This window comes from Heptranchias perlo, chromosome 9 (assembly GCF_035084215.1).
Source record: "Heptranchias perlo isolate sHepPer1 chromosome 9, sHepPer1.hap1, whole genome shotgun sequence".
NCBI classification, from domain to species: domain Eukaryota; kingdom Metazoa; phylum Chordata; class Chondrichthyes; order Hexanchiformes; family Hexanchidae; genus Heptranchias; species Heptranchias perlo.
In genome coordinates this window covers 23,271,317-23,292,540 of record NC_090333.1, presented here as the reverse complement: position 1 = coordinate 23,292,540, position 21,224 = coordinate 23,271,317, and the positions used below count along the sequence as shown (strand labels likewise).

Sequence of the window (21,224 nt, the reverse complement as noted above, 5' to 3'; positions counted from 1 at the left end):
GCAGCACCCAATGAACCTGTCCCCAGCCAGACGGTGTACCATGTGGCTTCCCATGTCTTCCCCCTTGAGTACATGAGGCTATTTCCTCCTGCATGATATGTGGTACAGATCTACGTCCTGAACACCACCTGTCCCCCTATCTGACCGAATGCATTTTCTCAGGATATGGTGCCTTTTTAAATTCAGTCTGGGAAGTGGGGGTGGGATTTCTGTCTGGCTTCCTCTGAGCCCTCAGGCTTGGTTGTCCAGTTGCCCCTTGCGAATTGTACTATCCAGGCCTCTCTGGCCTGCAAAATCCCTAGAATCATTTGATGTGCTGCTTGCCCTGTCCTGCCCGCCTCCGTGATGCATGGAACAGACCCAGCAAGCCCTTTGTCCAAAATCGCCTTAGGCCCCTGAGTTCTTTCAGATGAGGGGGAAACTCTAGACTTTGCTCAACTTGGTCAACAACTTCTGCAGCTGCCTGCGCTGGGTTAACAAGGTGAGCCCTATGCTGCATCCCCTGATCTCCTCTTTGCTGACGTGCTTGTCTATAACCCCCTCTGTATCTACAGCGTTCCCTATTAAAACATTGATTGGCAGAGATGAATAGATTCCCCATTCCATGCCCTCTGCTAAACCAAAATATTCCAGTCAAATTCTCATAATGGGTATTTCTCTGGTCATCTACAGTCACCAAATGCTTTGCCTTTTACATAATGGTAGTCCTTCACCAGGCTGTCATGTTGTATCACGAATGAGCCGCTGGAGTGACGCAATCCTCTTACATGTGTCCTACTTACAGTGACTGGGTGAAGACAAGGGGTCAATCTATCTACATCTGCAGTTAACGCATAACAGCCGTCTCATGCTGCCTCCCAGTTTACATCGCAGGATTTTTAAGACATCAGCAGTGGTTTGTCATGCAGCCTAGCTCCAGTCTCCTTGTCTTCAGATCTCAAATGTTTGTTTGTTAGCTGCCCCTCTAGCTTCGCACGAGGCTAGTTGAGCAGCTGCTTCATTGAGCAGTTTGTCCGTGAGGCATCTGGTCTCCCATCCGTACAAGGGCTTACTTATGTCCGCAAGGCCTTAAAATAATCAGCGCGTGTGCTTAGCTGTTCAAGAGTTTGACATTCCTGATCAAGTAACCAGATTCTTAAATCATTTGGAACTATTTCCAGAAATCCACTCCTTTAACATTATGTGGCAAAGACCTCGGAGGTCTGTTACACCTTTACTTTCTAGCCACATCTACCATCTCTCCTTGAGCTAGATAGTCATTTCTCTATAAGTGCTGTCTGGATTCTTTCTTAGTTTTTTAACTTTCTGCCTGTACGCTTCAGGCATGCTTTCCAATATCATAGTCCATACTATCGACAGGATTGAGAGGAAAAGGCTGTGGGCACTTTTCCGCTTAGTGTCATTGCAAGTTGGCTGGCTCAAACGCTCAGAGAAAACGATCAATATCCTCCCCCTCTTTAAAATTTGGGATAAGATTTGATTTCATCAATGTCTCAAGTTCCACAACCTATTTACTGGACTTGCTTCTGGTGCGTGTTTCTCTGCTGGTTCGAGAACATGACAATGCCCCTTCTCCTTTTTACTGACCTCAAATTCATGTTCTTCCCTCTCTTCCTACATTGCTCTTGTTCTTGCTCTTCTTCCCAGTTCTAATGCTTTTCTTCCTGTCTACGCCACTCAAGCTGTAATTGAAACTTTTGCTCTTTTACTTGTAACTCTCTCCCCTTTTTTCACTGGCTACCAATCTTGCCAACTCAAGCTTGGCCTCTTTTGATTTGGATATTCTTTTAGCATTAATGTTTGTGTTTTGTTTACTTTTAAATTTTAAACATTTTCAATCACCTTTGCCTCCAGTATAACCCAGTATCCCAGTTCGCTGCCATCAATTGTTACAAATTTGGGTTTGCCAAAAGTACCTTCTCGGGTTTTGTGGCATCACACATTCCTGTAAGAGGTCTGAGGATCTCACTTTTATGGGAATTGGCTCACATTGCCCTACATCTACTTGCATGATAGCATGACCTGGGGTTGTAACAATTGTGCCCCCTTGTGACCTGAACCGAATAACCGTGTCTCTTTCACATGTATTTCTTCAATCTCTACAAAGTGGGACTGAGTTAAAACTAGGTAAGGTGAGGTTTGATTCAAATCGTTAAGATGCTTTATTCCATGGTAAGTTGAATGTACAGAACAATAGTTATGATCAGATTCCCTTAGTTTAATCGATACAAATTACCTCTGTGTAATAACATAAAAATAATTTTCACACAATACAATGTTACCCTAACTTCAGTGGGTTGTCTTGATTGACTTAAGCAGACTGGGGGAGGAATTCGGCCATATAGCGCCTGTTTTGTGAGTGCTATGCGAACACTTGAGCTCTGAAAATGGCATCCAAGATGCGCGTGCACACACTTCCAACGTGAAGTGCGCATGACGCCATCTTGGTAAAGGGGTTTGCACGCGTGCACCTAATGTATGCTGGCAGCCTGTAGAGTAGGGAGATTATGATGTGAATCAGTGCGCAATGCAGATTTGAAGCAACCAGTGACATTTTGGAACTCTATGCTCCCGCCAACCTCGCACAGTTGAACAGGACTTAAATGGCATGAAGATCCCCCACCAGCGCTATTTAAAGGGATCATAAAGTACTTACAGGTTAGTTGCTGGATTATTTCTTCTGGCTGCTGCTGCAATTGTACATGTTTTTGGAAGTTTCCAATACTTGGACAAAGTTTCAATATTCTATAGAGAGTGGTCTGGCTGGTCTTGCAGTACTTTTAGTGGCACTTAAAATATAGTGCTAAATAAAGTTGCTTTCGGACATGGGTGGCCTGGTAGGGCTTCCTCTGGGACTTGAACATGACTGGAAGCATACAGAGAGACCATTCAGAACAGGATAAGCTGCTAGATGAGGGAGGAACATTAGAACATAAGAAATAGGAGTAGGAGTAGGCCAATCAGCTCCTCGAGCCTGCTCATGGCTGATCTGATCCTAGCCTCAAATCTAAAGAACACAAGAAGTAGGAGCAGGACCCGGCCACTCAGCCCCTGAGTCCGCTCCGCCACCCACAGGGCATTGACCGATCCGAACTCAGCTTCATGTCCAATTTCCTGTCCGCTCCCCGTAACCCCTAATTCCCTTTACTTCTAGGAAACTGTCTATTTCTGTTTTAAATTTATTTAATGATGTAGCTTCCACAGCTTCCTGGGGCAGCAAATTCCACAGACCTACTACCCTCTGAGTGAAGAAGTTTCTCCTCATCTCAGTTTTGAAAGAGCAGCCCCTTATTCTAAGATTATGCCCCCTAGTTCTAGTTTCACCCATCCTTGGGAACATCCTTACCGCATCCACCCGATCAAGCCCCTTCACAATCTTATACGTTTCAATAAGATCGCCTCTCATTCTTCTGAACTCCAATGAGTAGAGTCCCAATCTACTCAACCTCTCCTAATATGTCCACCCCCTCATCCCCGGGATTAGCCGAATGAACCTTCTTTGTACTGCCTCGAGAACAAGTATGTCTTTTCTTAAGTATGGACACCAAAACTGTATGCAGTATTCCAGGTGCGGACTCACCAATACCTTATATAACTGCAGCAATACCTCCCTGTTTTTATATTCTATCCCCCTAGCAATAAAAGCCAACTTTCCGTTGGCCTTCTTGATCACCTGCTGCACCTGCATACTAACTTTTTGATTTTCTTGCACTAGGACCCCCAGATCCCTTTGTACTGCAGTACTTTCCAGTTTCTCGCCATTAAGATAATAACTTGCTCTCCGATTTTTCCTGCCAAAGTGCATAACCTCACATTTTCCAATATTGTATTGCATCTGCCAAATCTCCGCCCACTCACCCAGCCTGTCTATATCCCCTTGTAGGTTTTTTATGTCCTCCTCACTCTCTACTTTCCCTCCCATCTTTGTATCATCTGCAAACTTTGATATGTTACACTCGGTCCCCTCCTCCAAATCGTTAATATAGATTGTAAAGAGTTGGGGACCCAGCACCGACCCCTGCGGAACACGACTGGCTACTGGTTGCCAGTCCGAGAATGAACCATTTATCCCAACTCTCTGCTTCCTGTTAGATAACCAATCCTCCACCCATGCCAGAATATTACCCCCAATCCAATGATTCTTTATCTTGAGCAATAATCTTTTATGTGGCACCTTGTCGAATGCCTTCTGGAAGTCTAAATACACTACATCCACTGGTTCCCCTTTATCCACCCTGTACGTTATGTCCTCAAAGAACTCAAGCAAATTTGTCAGACATGACTTCCCCTTCATAAAGCCATGCTGACTTTGTCCTATTAAATTATGTTTATCTAAATGTTCCATTACTGTCTCCTTAATAATAGACTCCAAAATTTTACCCACCACAGATGTTATGCTAACTGGTCTATAATTTCCAGCCTTCTGCCTACTACCCTTTTTACATAAGGGTGTTACATTAGCAGTTTTCCAATCTGCCGGGACCTTTGCTGAGTCCAGAGAATTTTGGAAAATTATTACTAAAGCATCCACAATCCCTACCGTCACTTCCCTCAAGACCCTAGGATGTAAGCCATCAGGTCCAGGGGATTTATCCGCCTTGAGTCCCATTATTTTACTGAGTACCAATTCCTTAGTGATTTTAATCGTATTTAGCTCCTCCCCCACTAGAGCCCCTGTTTGTCCAGTGTTGGGATATTCTTAGTGTCCTCTACCGTAAAGACTGAAACAAAATATTTGTTCAGCATTTTTGCCATCTCCATGTTTCCTACCATTAATTTCCCGGTCTCATCCTCTAAGGGACCTACGTTTGCCTTAGCCACCCTTTTTCTTTTTATATAACTGTAGAAACTCTTGCTATCTGTTTTTATATTTTTTCATAATCTATCTTCCCTTTCTTAATCAATCCTTTAGTTACTTTTTGCTGTCTTTTGAAGACTTCCCAATCTTCTATCCTCCCACTAAGTTTGGCTACCTTATATGTCCTTGTTTTAATCGGATACTATCCTTAATTTTACTGAGTACCAATTCCTTAGTGATTTTAATCGTATTTAGCTCCTCCCCCCCTAGAGCCCCCCGTTTGAGAAGGAAGAGGAGGAGTGGGGCACTCAGCAGGAGGCCATATCTGCAGTGGGTCTTCAGGGATCAGTTCTCTTACCTTAGCTTCAGCGACGACCAGTGCATCAGATATCTGCGGTTCACTAAAGAGGTCGTGACTGAGATTTGTCAACTGCTGCAGCCACAACTGCAGCCTCAGAGCAGGGCAAGGACAGCATTGCCTGTGGCTGTCAAGGTAACTGTGGTGCTTACTTTTTACAGCTCTACCTCCTTTCAGGCTGCTGCTGGTGATATAAGCAATATCTCTCAGTTTGCAGTGCACTGCAGTATAAGGGAGGTCACTGAGGCTCTGTTCCCACTTAGGAACAGATTCACCTCATTCCCTCTTGCCAGAGACAAGCAGCAGGAGTGAGCACCAGGGTTTTCTCACATTGCAGGCTTCCCCATGGTGCAGGGTGCCATGTGTGCTCCATATCTGAACTCGGCCATATTCATGAACAGAAAGGGATTTCACTCCCTCAATGTGTAGCTGGTGTGCGATCACACGCAGCACATCATGCAGGCCAATGCCCGCTATCCTGGCAGCAGACATGATTCCTTCATCCTGCGGCAGTCCTCTGCCCCACCTATATTTCGACTAGCACAGAAAGTCAAATGCTGGCTACTGGGCGACAAGGGTTATCCCCTCATGAAATGGCTTATGACTGGTCTGGAACGCACACACACCTGCACAGCAGGTGTTCGATGAGAGCTATGCTGCCACACGGAACCTCATAGAGCAAACCATAGGTGTCCTCAAGCCACGCTTTCACTGCCTGGACCGCTCTGGAGGAGCCCTGCAGTACTCAGCTGAGTGGGTATCGAGATTTGTCATTATATGCTGCATGCTGCACAACCTGGCCATTCTGAGGAAACAGCTCTTGCCACCGCCCATCAGGGAGAATCTGAGCAAGAGGAAGAAGCAGAGGAGGAGGAAGAGGAGGAAGTGCAGCAGGAAGTGGAGAAACATAGAAAATAGGAGCAGGAGTAGGCCATTCGGCCCTTCGGGCCTGCTCCGCCATTCAAAATGATCATGGCTGATCGTCTAACTCAGTAGCCTGTTCCTGCTTTTTCCCCATATCCCTTGATCCCTTTAGCATTAAGAAATATATCTATCTCTTTCTTGAATATATTTAATGACTTGGCCTCCACTGCCTTCTGTGGTAGAGAATTCCACAGGCTCACCACCCTCTGAGTGAAGAAATTTCTCCTCATCTCTGTTCTAAATGGCATACCCTGTATCCTGAGACTGCGACCCCTGGTTCTGGACTCCCCAGCCACCGGGAACATCCTCCCTGCATCTGGTCTGTCTAATCCTGTTAGAATTTTACATGTTTCGATGAGATCACCTCTCATTCTTCTAAACCCTAGTGAATATAGGCCGAGTCGACCCAATCTCTCCTCAGACGTCAGTCCTGCCATCCCAGGAATCAGTCTGGTAAACCTTCGTTGCACTCCCTCCATGGCAAGGACATCCTTCCTCAGATAAGGCGACCAAAACTGCACACAATACTCCAGAGTGGTCTCACCAAGGCCCTGTACAACTGCAGTAAGACATCCCTGTTCCTGTACTCAAATCCTCTTGCAATGAAGGCCAATATACCATTCGCCTTCCTAACTGCTTGCTGCACCTGCAACAACTGGTGTACAAGGACACCCAGATCTCGTTGCACCTCCCCTTTTCCCAATCTATCACCATTCAGATAACAATCTGCCTTTCTGTTTTTACAATCAAAGTGGATAACCTCACATTTATCCACGTTATACTGCATCTGCCATGTTCTTGCCCACTCACCCAACTTGTCCAAATCACATTGGAGCCTCTTTGCATCCTCCTCACAGCTCACATTCCACCCCAGCTTTGTGTCGTCTGCAAACTTGGAAATGTTACATTTAGTTCCCTCATCCAAATCATTGATATATATTGTGAATAGCTGGGGCCCAAGCACTGATCCCTGCGATACCCCACTAGTCACTGTCGGCCACCCGGAAAAAGACCCGTTTATTCCTACTCTCTGTTCCCTGTCTGTCAACCAATTCTCAATCCATGCCAGTATATTCCCCCCAATCCCATGTGCTTTAATTTTGCACACTAACCTCTTGTGTGGGACCTTATCAAAAGCCTTCTAAAAGTCCAATTACGCCACATCCACTGGTTCTCCCCTATCTATTCTACTAGTTACATCCTCAAAAAACTCCAGTAGATTTGTTAAGCATGATTTCCCTTTCATAAACCCATGCTGACTTTGTTCAATCCTGTTAATGCCCTCCAAGTGTTCTGTTATCACATCTTTTATAATGAGGAAGAAGCAAGGAGACTACAGGGTAGACAGGCCCTGTCTGCCAGGGTTCTGCGTGATCAGATTATTAATGAACGATACCAGTAACCTCAACTATACCTCCCCATTCACCAACAGTCTCAAACACCTTACCCTGCCTCTCTCACATGACCATCAAATTGTCCTCCTTATGATTACACATTGCTTCCTCCCTCAGCTCATCGCAGAAATAAAAACCATCACCAAATGCAAATTCAAATCCACATTTATAAATTAACACATGAAATGATTCAACAAACTGATACTACTCACCTTGTGCATTCCCTCAGTGCCTGTCGTTCGTTTGCCTTTATCTTTCCTGGTGCTCCTCCGAGGTGCATCCCCAGTGGCTGGAGCATGGGTGGTGGAAGGCCGCTGACCTTCAATTGAGGAGACTGCAGATGGCCTTGGAGGACGACCTCGAGCAGCTCTGGGTCATTTCGGCCTGGCTTCAGACTGCACCATCTCGACCTGGCTGCAGCAGTCTGGCCTGGCTGGCTGACAGGCAACAGCAAGGGAACTGATGGTGTGGTGGGGAGGGAGCAGGAATGCTGTCATCCTGAGAGAGAACAGCAGTTTCGTTTCCATGGCGCCACTCTCCCAGGGCGGGGCCTCAGCAATCCTGATGATCTGCTGGAGAACAGATCGCTGGAGTGCTGTGATGCCCTAGAAGCCCTATTCTACAGTGGAGCCCAGAGCCACGATAGGAGCAGTCTGAGCTTCCAATGCAGCAGTCTGAGTTTCAAATGCAGCAGTCAGACCTTTGATGGCAGATGTTTGTGCTGCAATGGAAGCTGTGGCATTGGTTATCCGACATGGTATCATGGTGGGTTCCACAGGTGTGTTGATGGAGGTGACCAGCCGTTCCATGTTGGAAAGGATGGGCTCCAAGCTTTCCACAAAACCCTGTGCAAAGTTGGAGCTGGACTCCTCCATGCTCCTTGACATTGTGTGCAGGCTTTCTGGCAGGCTTTCCAGTGCACCAAGCCGAGCATTTGGTTGTGTACGCTCATCAGCTGTCTTCTGTAGCCTGGCCCATCAAAGTCATTGTCTGACTCCTCTGTAGCAGAACTAGTGTGCAACCTCACCCTCCAGCGAGCTGGCACCTGCGATATCCGTTCCCCCCGCCCCGGCTCCTGCGCACTTGTACTCGATGTCTCACCACGTGCAGATCCCTCCTCTATCCTAGCCTCTAAAGTACGGGCAGTGTCAGTCTCTGAGCTGGTGACTGTGTGTATAAGATCGAGTGATGGTGTGTCTTCATCATCACCATTGTCTTCCTCTGCCTCCTCTAACTGGGCAGGTTCCAGTTCTTGGGTATTTAAAATGACAAAGTGACACGGGCTGAGTTGTGGTGAGGGGAGAGGAGAAAGTAAGACGTTTGTCTTAACACCATCTGCAGCACGTGAGTCAGAAAAGATTGTGGGCTGAGGGAGAAGTGGGATGCGAGAAGGGGGATTAGGTATGCAGACACCCTCATCATCGATACCTCCAGCACCGTCAAGGTCACGGCCTCAGCGATGCCCCTTCCAATGATGTCCAGTGCTGTCTCTTCCATGGGAATTAGGATGTGTAGGCGCTCCTGTCCTCCTCCAGTTCTTTCTTGCTGCCTATTGTTATGCGTCACCTTGTCCTGCAAAAAAGAGGGAAGTTTGTCAGTGGGTGTCCTGCAAGATGTTTGGGTGATGTTACATAGAATTACATAGAATTTACAGCACAGAAACAAGCCATTCAGCCCAACAGGTCTATGCCAGTGTTTATGCTCCACATGAGCCTCCTTCCAACCTTACTTCGTCTCACCCTATCAACATATCCTTCGATTCCTTTCTCCCACATATACTTATCTAGCTTCCCCTTCAATCCATCTACGCTATTCACCTCAACCACTCTATGTGGTAGCAGGTTATCTCCCCCCATTCCACCTTAAATGTCTTGATAACTTTTTTGATCTCTTTTAATGTCATGTCCACCTTGTTAGTCTCCCTGGTAAATACTGAGGCAAAAGTAATTATTCAAGATTTCTGCCATTTCACTGTCATTACCTGTGAGTTTATCTTGTGCATCCCTTAATGGCCCTATCCCTACCTTGATTTTCCTTTTGTTATTTTTGTGTCTTTAGAATAGAATGGCTGTCATGGTTGAATAGCTGCCAGTGTGTGTAACCTGTGAGTTGTGGTTGTGCAGCTTGTAACAGTAATAACGTGTGAGGGTGGGACGAAGCATTTGATTTGAAGGGTTGAGTACTGATTGAAAGAGTTTGTTGGTAGGTGGGTGTTGGGGGGTGTGATGCGTGGAACAGTGGATGAGGCTGGTGGTACAGGTAGGAGATGCCACTTGAAAGTTGAACTCACTCAACTTGACCACTCGTGTCAAATCATTGAACTTCTTCCTGCACTGCATCCATGTTTTCTTGGCGCTCTACTCCTGGCATTGACCTCGTCCGCTACTTCCTCCCACTGCCTTGAGCATATGTCTGGAGGGCCTCTTGCCCTCCTGTGGATCTAGGATGCCCCTCCTTCTATTCACCTCTTCCACCAAGGCCTCTAGTGCATCATTCGAGAACCTTGGTGCACGGTCTCACACAGATGCAGCCATTCTTCCAACTATCAGTGCCCAGGAATCACTTCTCACACCACTTCCTGCAGCCACAGCGCACCTCCCTTTAAGGAGGTGCAGGCTGCCTTTAAGTAGCGCTAGCCACTCCCAATATCGGGGCCTCCTGCTGATGCATGCAGCCAATCAACAGCGCAGTTAGCGCTGGCTGCACGCAGCTATCATTCAAATCATCAGGCAGCACGAATGTTACGTGCTGCCTGCATTGCAAACAACTGACGCGGGTTAATCACACACCGCAATCCCAGCGCCCGTTTTCAGGGGTTATCCAATATAACCCCCACTAACTTCTGCATTCTGACCCACATCCCAGGGCAGAACCTCCTCTCCCTGCAGACTCCTGTCTTTCGCTGCATTTTACTGCCTGACTAGCATCCTGTTTCCAAAAGCCAGACTGCTCTTTTTAGTGACTCATGTCTCCCTTCTTAACCCCCGCTTAAAGAAATCAAAGGATTTTTCCACACAATGGGAGAGAGGCGTTTTCAGGTTACTTAGACAAACTGATTGTTTATTGTTTAGCTTCTGGGGAAAGAATAACTTCTGTTTGATGTATTAACTACACTTTGTCTGGGTGTTTTTTTAAAAAACCTGTGAGAATTGCCTTTAATCACCCAACATTAAATGTAACTCTTTTTCCAAAATCCTTTCTGTGAAAATCGAGCAAAACAAATCCCGCGATACTAATTTGTTAGTCTGTGCAAATTTGGGTTCTGCGATATTTTCTCTGAGCTCACATTTATCAGAGAGAATTGCATAGAGTGACAAAGCACAAAAGAGAGAAACTAGGAAAGACGGGCAAAATAATGAGATACATATCACAATTGAGAATATGAAAAGGGCAACAGGGAAAGCAGCTAGGAGAGATGGTGATAGGTACTGAAGAAGAAGTGTCCCTTATGAGTACAGGCTTGGCTTATGAAGAGGCTGTACCCCTTGTGAGCACAGTCTAGTGTATTGAAGTTGTGCCCCTTGTGAGCACAGTCTAGTGTATTGAAGTTGTGCCCCTTGTGAGCACAGCCTAGTGTATTGAAGTTGTGCCCCTTGTGAGCACAGCCTAGTGTATTGAAGTTGTGCCCCTTGTGAGCACAGCCTAGTGTACTGAAGTTGTGCCCCTTGTGAGCACAGCCGAGGGTATTGAAGTTGTGCCCCTTGTGAGCACAGCCTAGTGTATTGAAGTTGTGCCCCTTGTGAGCACAGCCTAGTGTATTGAAGTTGTGCCCCTTGTGAGCACAGCCTAGGGTATTGAAGTTGTGCCCCTTGTGAGCACAGTCTAGTGTATTGAAGTTGTGCACCTTGTGAGCACAGCCTAGTGTATTGAAGTTGTGCCCATTGTGAGCACAGCCTAGTGTATTGAAGTTGTGCCCCTTGTGAGCACAGCCTAGTGTATTGAAGTTGTGCCCCTTGTGAGCACAGCCGAGGGTACTGAAGTTGTGCCCCTTGTGAGCACAGCCGAGGGTATTGAAGTTGTGCCCCTTGTGAGCACAGCCTAGTGTATTGAAGTTGTGCCCCTTGTGAGCACAGCCGAGGGTATTGAAGTTGTGCCCCTTGTGAGCACAGCCTAGTGTATTGAAGTTGTGCCCCTTGTGAGCACAGCCTAGTGTATTGAAGTTGTGCCCCTTGTGAGCACAGCCTAGTGTATTGAAGTTGTGCCCCTTGTGAGCACAGCCTAGGGTATTGAAGTTGTGCCCCTTGTGAGCACAGTCTAGTGTATTGAAGTTGTGCCCCTTGTGAGCACAGCCTAGGGTATTGAAGTTGTGCCCCTTGTGAGCACAGCCGAGGGTATTGAAGTTGTGCCCCTTGTGAGCACAGCCTAGTGTATTGAAGTTGTGCCCCTTGTGAGCACAGCCGAGGGTATTGAAGTTGTGCCCCTTGTGAGCACAGTCTAGTGTATTGAAGTTGTGCCCCTTGTGAGCACAGCCTAGGGTATTGAAGTTGTGCCCCTTGTGAGCACAGCCGAGGGTATTGAAGTTGTGCCCCTTGTGAGCACAGCCTAGTGTATTGAAGTTGTGCCCCTTGTGAGCACAGCCGAGGGTATTGAAGTTGTGCCCCTTGTGAGCACAGTCTAGTGTATTGAAGTTGTGCCCCTTGTGAGCACAGCCTAGAGTATTGAAGACGATGGGGGAGAAATTGGATAAGGGCCATTTTTGGGCGTGGGTAGTGTGATGCGCTATTACCCCGCGCCCAACGATCCCTGTGCAGGCAGGACGCAAGTTTCGGCTGGCCGAAGTACTAACCTGCAATCAGTGTTCCATTCCAGGCCTTGCACATGGAATTGATGCAATTCACACTTTCCACCAGCAGGGGAAGCTCAATCTCTGAAAGGGAGGATGTTTCTTAGAAATCTCTTAAAGGTAGCTGGTACCTGTTATTCGCTGAAAATAACAGTCTACTATCTACACGGAGTCTGAACGGAGATCAGACATCGCACACATAAAACACGGATGCAGGTCCCATCCCTATGTTTACACACTGATGAGTTATGTTAAAACATTGAATAAAGGTTGCGCACTACTAAATCCCACATCCTCCAATCTGCACGCCAGACCTCACCAATCTGTCGATCTGAGTTGGTACCAGACCAGTGAGAGTGCATGCACCAAGGTTCTCTGCTAATGCACTAGATACTTTGGTGCAAGAGGTGGGCAGAAGGAGGGACATCCTATATTCGCAGGGGGGTGGGGGGCAAGAGGCCCTCCAGACATATATCGAAAAGGCAGTGGGAGGCAGCGGGGGACGAAGTCAATGCCAGGTGCACAGTGTCATGAACATGGATGCAGTGCAGGAAGAAGTTCACTGCTTTGACGTGAGTGGTCAAGGTGAATGAGGTCAACTGTCAAGTGGCATCTCCTACCAACTGCACCATGCACTACACCCCCATCCTCCACATATCAACAAACTCTTTCCATCAGTACTCAACTCTTCCAATCAGATGCTTCTTCTCACCCTTACACTTTACCACTGTTGCAAGCCGCCCACCCACAACTCACAGGCCACACACACTGGCAGCTATTCAACCGTGACAGGCACATCGCCCAGGCACACGTCCCACTTTCTTGCAGGAGAAGGTGGCGCATATCAAGAGGCAGCAAGTGGCAGTGGCATGTAGCCCCTCGAGCCTGTTCTGCCATTCAGTGAGATCATGCTGGACCTGTGATCTAATTCCATATACCTGCCTTAGCCCTATATCCCTTAATACCCTTGGTTCACTGAAATCTATCAATCTCAGATTTAGAATTCACAAGTGAGCTAGCATCAGCTGCTGTTTGCAAAAGAGCGTTCCAAACTTCTCCCACACTGTTTCTCCCGCAGCGTTTCCTAACCTCACTCCTGCACGTGCTGGCTCTAAATCGTAGGCTATGTCCCCCTGTCCTAGTATTCAAGTCTAGGAGACCTCCGAAAACAGTTACAAATGTCTCAGCAGCCAGAAGCAATAATCCAGCCTGTAAATCCTGCATGGTCCCTTTAAATAGCACTGGTGGAGGTCCTTCAGGCACTCTAAGACACGTTCAGATAGTCTAGGGTTAAGACTGTGCGTTGAGTTGAGTGTTAAGTCCCAAAATGGTGTCTATCACTTTGGGCCCGATATTACCACCCACTATCGGGTACGTTCCTGGCGGGGGGGCTCCGAAAATCGGGGAATCCCGGAGCGGGTCAGGAGCCCGGCTCCAACCCGCCCACTTCCAGGTTCCCCACAGACGCGCCGACATGCGCGCGCAGCCCCCGCATGTGGGACTCCCGCAGGCAATTAAAGCCGGCGGGGTGCCGCTTAACAGTATTTATTCTGGTATTTCAGGTCGTTAACAGACCTGATTAAGGGAATATTTCAGGAGGGGTGGGATTTTAGAAACAACTAGGACTGTTTCCCGTACTGGGGGAAACACTCCCAGTTGAAATGGACGTGTTGCAGCCATCAGCCTGTGGCAGCTGCAAAGGTCCATTTGACAGGTGGCGGGGGGAGACCCTCACTCATTGCAGGAGGCCACTCTGTCACTTTGGACAAAGTTTGGCCTCCACCACCCTCCTCCTAACAATCAAATTCACAAACTTGCATACTAACCCCGGGGTTCAGAGACATGTACCTACCTTACGGACCCCCTCAGATGTACATCTTCCGGATGGGGGCCGCCGTAGCTGCAGTCATGACCTCCTCGGAGGGCGAACAGCATCACCAGCCTCGCCAGTCACGCCGTCCACCTCTGACACGTGGAGCTCCACAACTCAGTGCTATGACACATCCAACTGCACAACAGGAGGGAGGGCAACTGCAGAGAGAGATGCTTCGCAGAGGGCACTACCCTCGCTACAGGGTCTATGGACCGAGGCTCAGCTTCCTGGACCTCTCTGAGCAGCAGTGCACACGGAGGCTCAGAGTCACTCGACATGTAGTCGTGGATATCTGCAGCCTCCTTCATGCCGAGCTGCTCCCGGCTGGCCCGAGCACCATCTTCTTACCTGTTGCTGTCGAAGTCACCACTGCCCTCAACGACTTCTCCTCCACATCCTTCCAGGGTGCCACTGGGGACATCGCCGACGTCTCTCAGTCGTCTGCATCAAAGAGCTCCGCAAATACACCTACACCCCCTCTGCAGGTGTGGGTCTTCATAGTGATCCTCAGGAAAGGGCATTATTGCACAAACCAGACAAGATTCGCAAAGACGTGGCAGTAGTGGTGACAATATAATATGTTATGTGAGTTGCTCAGCAATTAAATATAAATAAAAACCATGACAAACCCTCAAACACCCTTGTGCATCCCCTTCATGCTCACGACACGTTTGCCTTACGCTGCCTACTGCACATATGTGATACATGCCCTGTGGCTGCAGCACAGGTAGTGGCAGGTTGAGTGAGGCTGACCGTGAAAGAGATGCACGAGAGGGTGAGTATGAGATAGAGCCATGAGATTGTATGAGGATTGGGTTGAGTGGTAGTGGCGGGATGAGTACTGGCGAGGTGAGTAAGTGCAGGTAAGATGAGGATGAGGTTTGAGTGGGTATGAGGGGTGATGTGACAGAGTAGTGTTGGCAGTGCAGAAGGAGATGTGGGGTGGGGGTGGTGATGTGGCAGACGGAGTGTAGGGGAAAGAGTAAGTGTACTCACTTTGGCTGACCTACTTAGGTCATTGCAGCGCCTCCTGCACTGTATGCAGGTGGGCGATATGTTGGTGGTGCAGGTCACCTCCTCTGCCACCTCGAGCCAGGCCTTCCTGGTGGAAGAGGCAGGCCGCTTCCTCCCGCCCGCCGGGGGGAAGATCTCTGTCCTCCCCCTCCTCCTCACCCCATCTAATGATACCTGGAGTGAGGCATCATTAAACTGTGAGCAGCCTTCCCCCTGGGCTGCTCCATGCTGTAATTTTTCCTATTTGTTGCAGCACCAGTCAGTGGAGGACTGCCCCTTTAAATAGGGCTCCTCCAGCTGACAGACCTTACTGAGCATGCGCAGTCCGCCCGATGCGCAGCTCAGCAGCGGGGAACCCGGAGGAGCAGGTAAGTGGTTCCAATTAGGCTGCGATCGCGCGCGGGGCAGACTGATTTCACCGGGCGCGTTACCCACGCGCCCAGTCGCCCCCCCCGCCGCGAACCTGCAGGCCTCCTAATATCGAACCCTTTAAATCAGCATTGCACACTGATTGTAGCCATTTTCTCCTTTACATGATTCCAGCGTTCCTTTTCTGCGCCTGCGCTAATTCTTGTAACAAGATGGCGTCCGGCGCACATCACGTTGGAAACATGCGTGCGCAGCCAAGACACCATCTTGGATGTCAGAGAGGACGTGTAGCGCTGAAACAACAGGCGCTACACAGCCCAATTTAGCGCCCGTTGTGTTCATTGTGAGCACAGCCTTGGGTATTGAAGACATGGGTCATGATTTTGACCCCAAGCCGGGAAGGGGGCAGGGGGGGTCAAATTACGGACGGGAAACCCGGGAGTACGATTTTGACGGAAGGACAGCTTTAATTTTTTTTGTCGGTTTGCCGTCCAACTGACCGGACTGATTGACCGGCTGGTCTCAGTCAGACGGGAGAGCAGCCGGAGAGAGGATGTGTTCAGGTAAGTCTTCAGATAAGTCTTTGTTTGTATGGATGGGGGGAGGCATGGGGGTCATGGATGGGAACGGGGGCATGGGTGGGCATGGGGGAGGGAACCGGGGTCAGTCACGAGGGTGTCGAGATCAGGGGTCATCGTGGGGGTCCGCGATCATTGGGGGGTCATTGCAGGTAGGCTTGTTGGGTCTGGGGGAAGCACTCCTGCTCCTCCCAGCCCATAAGCTGTGTCAGAAAGGCACCTACCTGTTAGTCTCGGGCTTTCTTCCCTCCTTTCACGAGGCGTAAAAGAGAAGGCCCGGGAATTCTGGCCCCCCAGGGTTGAAATTGGAAACTGTGGGAAAATGCAAGCCCGAAGCCCCCTTGGAAGGTTTTAAGGCCCGACCCACCTCCTGCGAGCAGGTTGGTCGCCCACCCCTTGTCCTGCCCCGGTGAAAACCGGAAATGGCGGGTCTGAAATGGTTGCAATTTTGAACGCCCCCCCCCCCCCCCCCCACCCGTTTTTCACTGTTAAAATCATGCCCATTGTCTCATGAGCACTGCCTTGGGAATTGGCTCTGCACCTTTTATATAATGAATGAAAAGAATAACATCACTAACCATTCTTTGCTCAATATATTCAAATGTTGTTATTTTAGGCTCATTTTTCATATCATTTTCTGGGTAGCTGTCTCCTTTTTTAATTTAAATTTAAATTTTTATTGAATTTATTGAGAACAAAACACAGAGATGAGCTAAAGATGTATCTCCCAGAAAATTCACATTCAGCAACTTGGCAGAGAAGAGAATTAACTGATAGAATCACTGCCATCGGTACTCAATGGATAGGTGATACAGCAAGGAAACAATGCAGAGCGTCTTGCATTAGCATAGTTCCATTTAACTATAAGTACCACCGCTTAAACATACTGAGCAACGCAGACCGGATTGAGGAAAAACTACAGAGTCTTGGAATGGAATGTATTGTCTCCCTTTTCTCGATGCTATCAGGTGGGCAGTCCATCAATCATGTTCACATGAGTCCTGGGAGTTAAAATCGCCCAGGCCTCAGGCTGGCAGGGTTTGCCGCTCACCCCTTCTCCCGCCCACCCGATTCCTGCTCCCAGTTAAAATTGGGGTTTATGTGTTGCATTTGTGTCTTCCTTTGCAGTCTGTTTAAATCCTAAGATTTGTCACAGAAGTATGACGGATTTATGTAAATTATAATTATCGCTGCTTTTCCATGCACGTTATTGCATTGCACTGCTACTGTAAGATAATATTAGTGGCAGTAAAAAAATAACCCACTAGAATGATTGTTTCAAATTAAACATCTATTATAGGCCAGTTTTAAACATACTGGACTTGACATTCTTATTGGCTGGTGATAGCAGGTTTGACACAAGACACATTTTAAATTTCCCACTATACAAATTTTAAGAATCAAATTCCAATGAGAAGACTTCTGTGTGTTAGGGGTCATTTTCAATGGTGATGAGCAATGAGAATGTATACACTTTGTCATGGGTTTTGAAACTGTCTTTTAAATCTAATACCTCTGAAAGATGAAAAACATAAAACGTGAATGTTCATAACTCAAGCTTAGAGGAAATGTCAGAGAATAACTGATCTGCAGCACAAAATATGGCCAGCACTCCACTGAGTGATGACCTGCTTTCCTTCTGCCTCAATAAACTGCTTTTGTTTGTACCCAACTATATTCAGCATTTCACTCAAACTTGATAATAAAAAGGGGGTCAGGGTCTCCCCCGTCCCAGAAGCTCTCATTAGCTGATCTTAGCAGTGAACTGAGAGGGAGATTGAATTCTTCCCCTCCTCTCCCATAAGCAGCTGTTTCATTCACTGACTTGTGTTATGATTCAAGATCTCACCAGATGCTTTTTTTTCCAACACCTAGCACAAACGTCAGCTTGTATAAGCAAGTTCTCTCCCTCCCGATGAGCCAAAATATAACCAGGGTGAACATTAGATCTGTTTATTGTCTCTGGATTCATTAATAAAATTCCCACCACGCACTCACATTACTTCAGAGAATGATTAATAACGGTCACATCAGGCACTTTCATACCAGAATGAATTATGAAACAGATTTAATCATTGGCTGTAAAGCGCTTTCGGACATCCTGAGGTCATGAAATATGCGATATAAATGCAAGTCTTTCTTTCATTCAGTTATAGAAAGGGGCAGAGTTTCCTCTTATAGGGGCTGATTTTCACTTGATTCACCGGGCGTTAATGGGGCGGTAATGGCCTTAAAATGGGGTCAGTAGCCTTACTGCCCCATAAACCCTGTCGATGCGGCCTGCTTCGTTTTGAAAGGGACCTATTACCTGTTTCAGGTGATCTGCCCCTTTTAATATGCAAATCAGGGTCCTTTGACGTAAATAGGACCCCAATTGCTATTTTAGGTTGGAAGTGGTCAGAGCCATGGGCGATTAAGCTGAAAAGGCCCAGCTAAGGTAAGTTTGGAATTATTTTTGTGGGGCCCACAGGAGCAGGAATGCTTCTCTGGACCCTGGCAAAAATAATCTGACGGTTGGGACGGCCCGATAACGGTAGCCCTGTTTGGCAACTCGCAGCTCGCCGGTTCGATGTTCGAGTCCAGGGCCTCAAAATCGCGGCCGTACCTTCGCTTCGACTGTGGCCGACTGGCTGGCGCGCTCCACCGGTTGGTCACCCAAAGGTCAAAATCAACTCCTTTGTGCTTTGTCGGCAGCTTCAATGGGAATAAAAATCGAGAGAAATGTAAAATGGGAATAAAAATCGGGAGAGATGTAAAACGGGCTGCCGACTCGTTATTACCCGTTTTACACTATCGCACTGAGTCAAGAGCTACCTCAGTAGATTTGAAGCAGTTCATGACAAGGGTAAAAAGGAAAACCATTTGGTTGAGTTCCTTTGAATGGGTATCTGCAAACTTTTCAGGTAATGTATAGTGGATTCTTCTCAGTTGTTTAGTAGTACCTTACTCCCTTTCAGTCAGAGTCATGTTTGGAATTAGGTGTTCATACCTACAAGGTTTATAGTTTGTCTCTGCATCTGCTGTAGCTTTTTTTGAAATTGCAACGAAGAAGTTTGTATCAGAAATAACCAAACCTTATACTCCTCACACACTTTGATTTACAGCCTTGCTATTGACAAGTCACTCTGCAAGACTAAAGCATTTACTCGTACAATAGACAGCCAACTGCACTAACACATATGCAAAGGCCTACCAAAGTCCATTTGTGGGGTTGACAAGGATTTCCTTACCTAAGACTGTCCAGTTTAGATTTTCACATTGATTAATTCCACAGTGATCACTTTTTTAGCACTTCGGTCATAGTTTATCCTCACATGCTATATCTGTTAGTAATGCACAGCTTGACTGTTCCTTTCAGATATGCTTCCACCAGGGCCAGAGACACATTGCCGATTTTCCAGCATGCAGCAGCGGAAGCCATTTAGTGAGTGGTATTTCTCTTAAAATAACCCGTTTTTGAAACTAGGTAATGTTGTATATAGAGAAGACTTATAAAGTATGGACAGGAATTTTCCATTTTGGTCATAACTCACCCGATATCAAGATTCAATTCAGTCAGTAGCAAACAGTGGTTAATTTGGTGGTCTGAGAGGGACAAGAACTAGAGGCGATATGAGGAAACAATTCTTTTACGCAGCGAGTTGCCATGATCTGGAATGCACTGCCTGAAAAAGTGCTGGTAACAGATTCAATAGTAAATTTCAAAAGGGAATTGGATAAATACTTGAAGGGAAAAAATTTACAGGGCTATGGGGAAAGAACAGGGGTGTGGGACTAATTGGATAGCTCTTTCAAAGAGCCAGCACAGGCATGATGGGCTGAATGACCTCCTTCTGTGCTGTACCATACTATGATACTATGAAGTGCAGGTAATTTTGTTTTTTTAAGGTCACCAAACGTATAGGTCATAACTGTAGAAAAAAAAGTAGTTCTGAAAAATATTGTAAAACTGAAGGTGGATAAGTCACCAGGCCCTGATGGCATGCACCTCAGCTGTTGAAGTGAGAGAGGAGATAGCGGAGACTCTGACCATAATTTTTAAGCCCTTCTTAGAGATGCAAATTGTGTCAGGGAATTGAAGGTTAGCCAATATAATGACTCTGTTCAAGAAGTGGGGGAGAAATACACTAGGTAACTAAAGACCAGTTAGTCTAACACCGCTTCTAAATATTAGAATCCATAATGTGAAAAAAAATGCATGAGCATTTAGAAAAGCATGGGTTAATCAGGGGCATACAACACAAATTTGTTAAAGGCAAGTCATGTTTGACAATTTTAATAGAGTTCTTTGAATGAGAACTAATAACAATTACAAAGATGAAGTTTAACTTGTCTGTCCTAGTTAAGCCATCTGCATGTCCAGCAGCCATTTTTAATTTACTTCAGGTTTCCAGAAGGCTTCTGGAGATTGTGCATTCCAACATGCATTTAGTGCACAATTGGTCTTATCTTCCACCATCATCCTGGAGGGCAAGGACACCCCACCATTTCTTTTCTCAGTGATATACTGTTTCCTCAAAACCCCATTCCTGCCCCTTTCTTCATCTCAAGATTAAGACCATCCTTGTTGCTGTCTGAACTGACAGCTCCTCCTCTTCCTTCCCCACCCCAGGTGCCAACCACTTCACAACCCCTCACCTATCCTAACCATGACCCCCTGTCACTTTGCAGCTTCTCTCCCATCTACCCCCTGCCCTCTGCAAGGTCATTTCTTCTATGAGACCCACCTCATGCCTTCATGATCCCTAACCAATGCTTGCAATGTTATTAATGGCTTCATTTGTTGCTCCGTCCCCTCCAACTACCACACAGTCTCTAACCTTCTGTTCTTGTCCAAGGTCTTTGTGAATGTATCATTAACTCCCTGCTGTGTGCTCACCTCTCCCACAACTCCCTGTTCCAATCCCTTCAGTCTGATTTTCACCCTGCCCACAGCACCAAAACCAAAGTCACCAACGATATCCACTATGACGGCAATCATGCACTTTATCCCTCCTAGTTCTTTTTGATCAATCTGCAGCATTCATCATGGTCAATCACACCATTTTTCACCACTGCCTCTCCACTCTGGCCCACCTCAGTGGGACTGCACTCACCTGGTTCCTCTCCTAATTGATCCAATGCAGCTAGTGC

At 47.1% G+C, this 21,224-nt stretch overlaps 1 long non-coding RNA gene across 1 annotated transcript in view; it reads left to right on the top strand.

The window, feature by feature from the left end:
• LOC137324974 (uncharacterized) overlaps window positions 1–21,224 on the top strand; it is a 39,392-nt gene that overhangs the window by 16,054 nt on the left and 2,114 nt on the right. Inside the window, exon 2 of the long non-coding RNA XR_010963760.1 lies at window positions 19,450–19,515. This is a non-coding gene — a long non-coding RNA (uncharacterized lncRNA). The remainder of the gene's footprint in view (window positions 1–19,449; window positions 19,516–21,224) is intronic.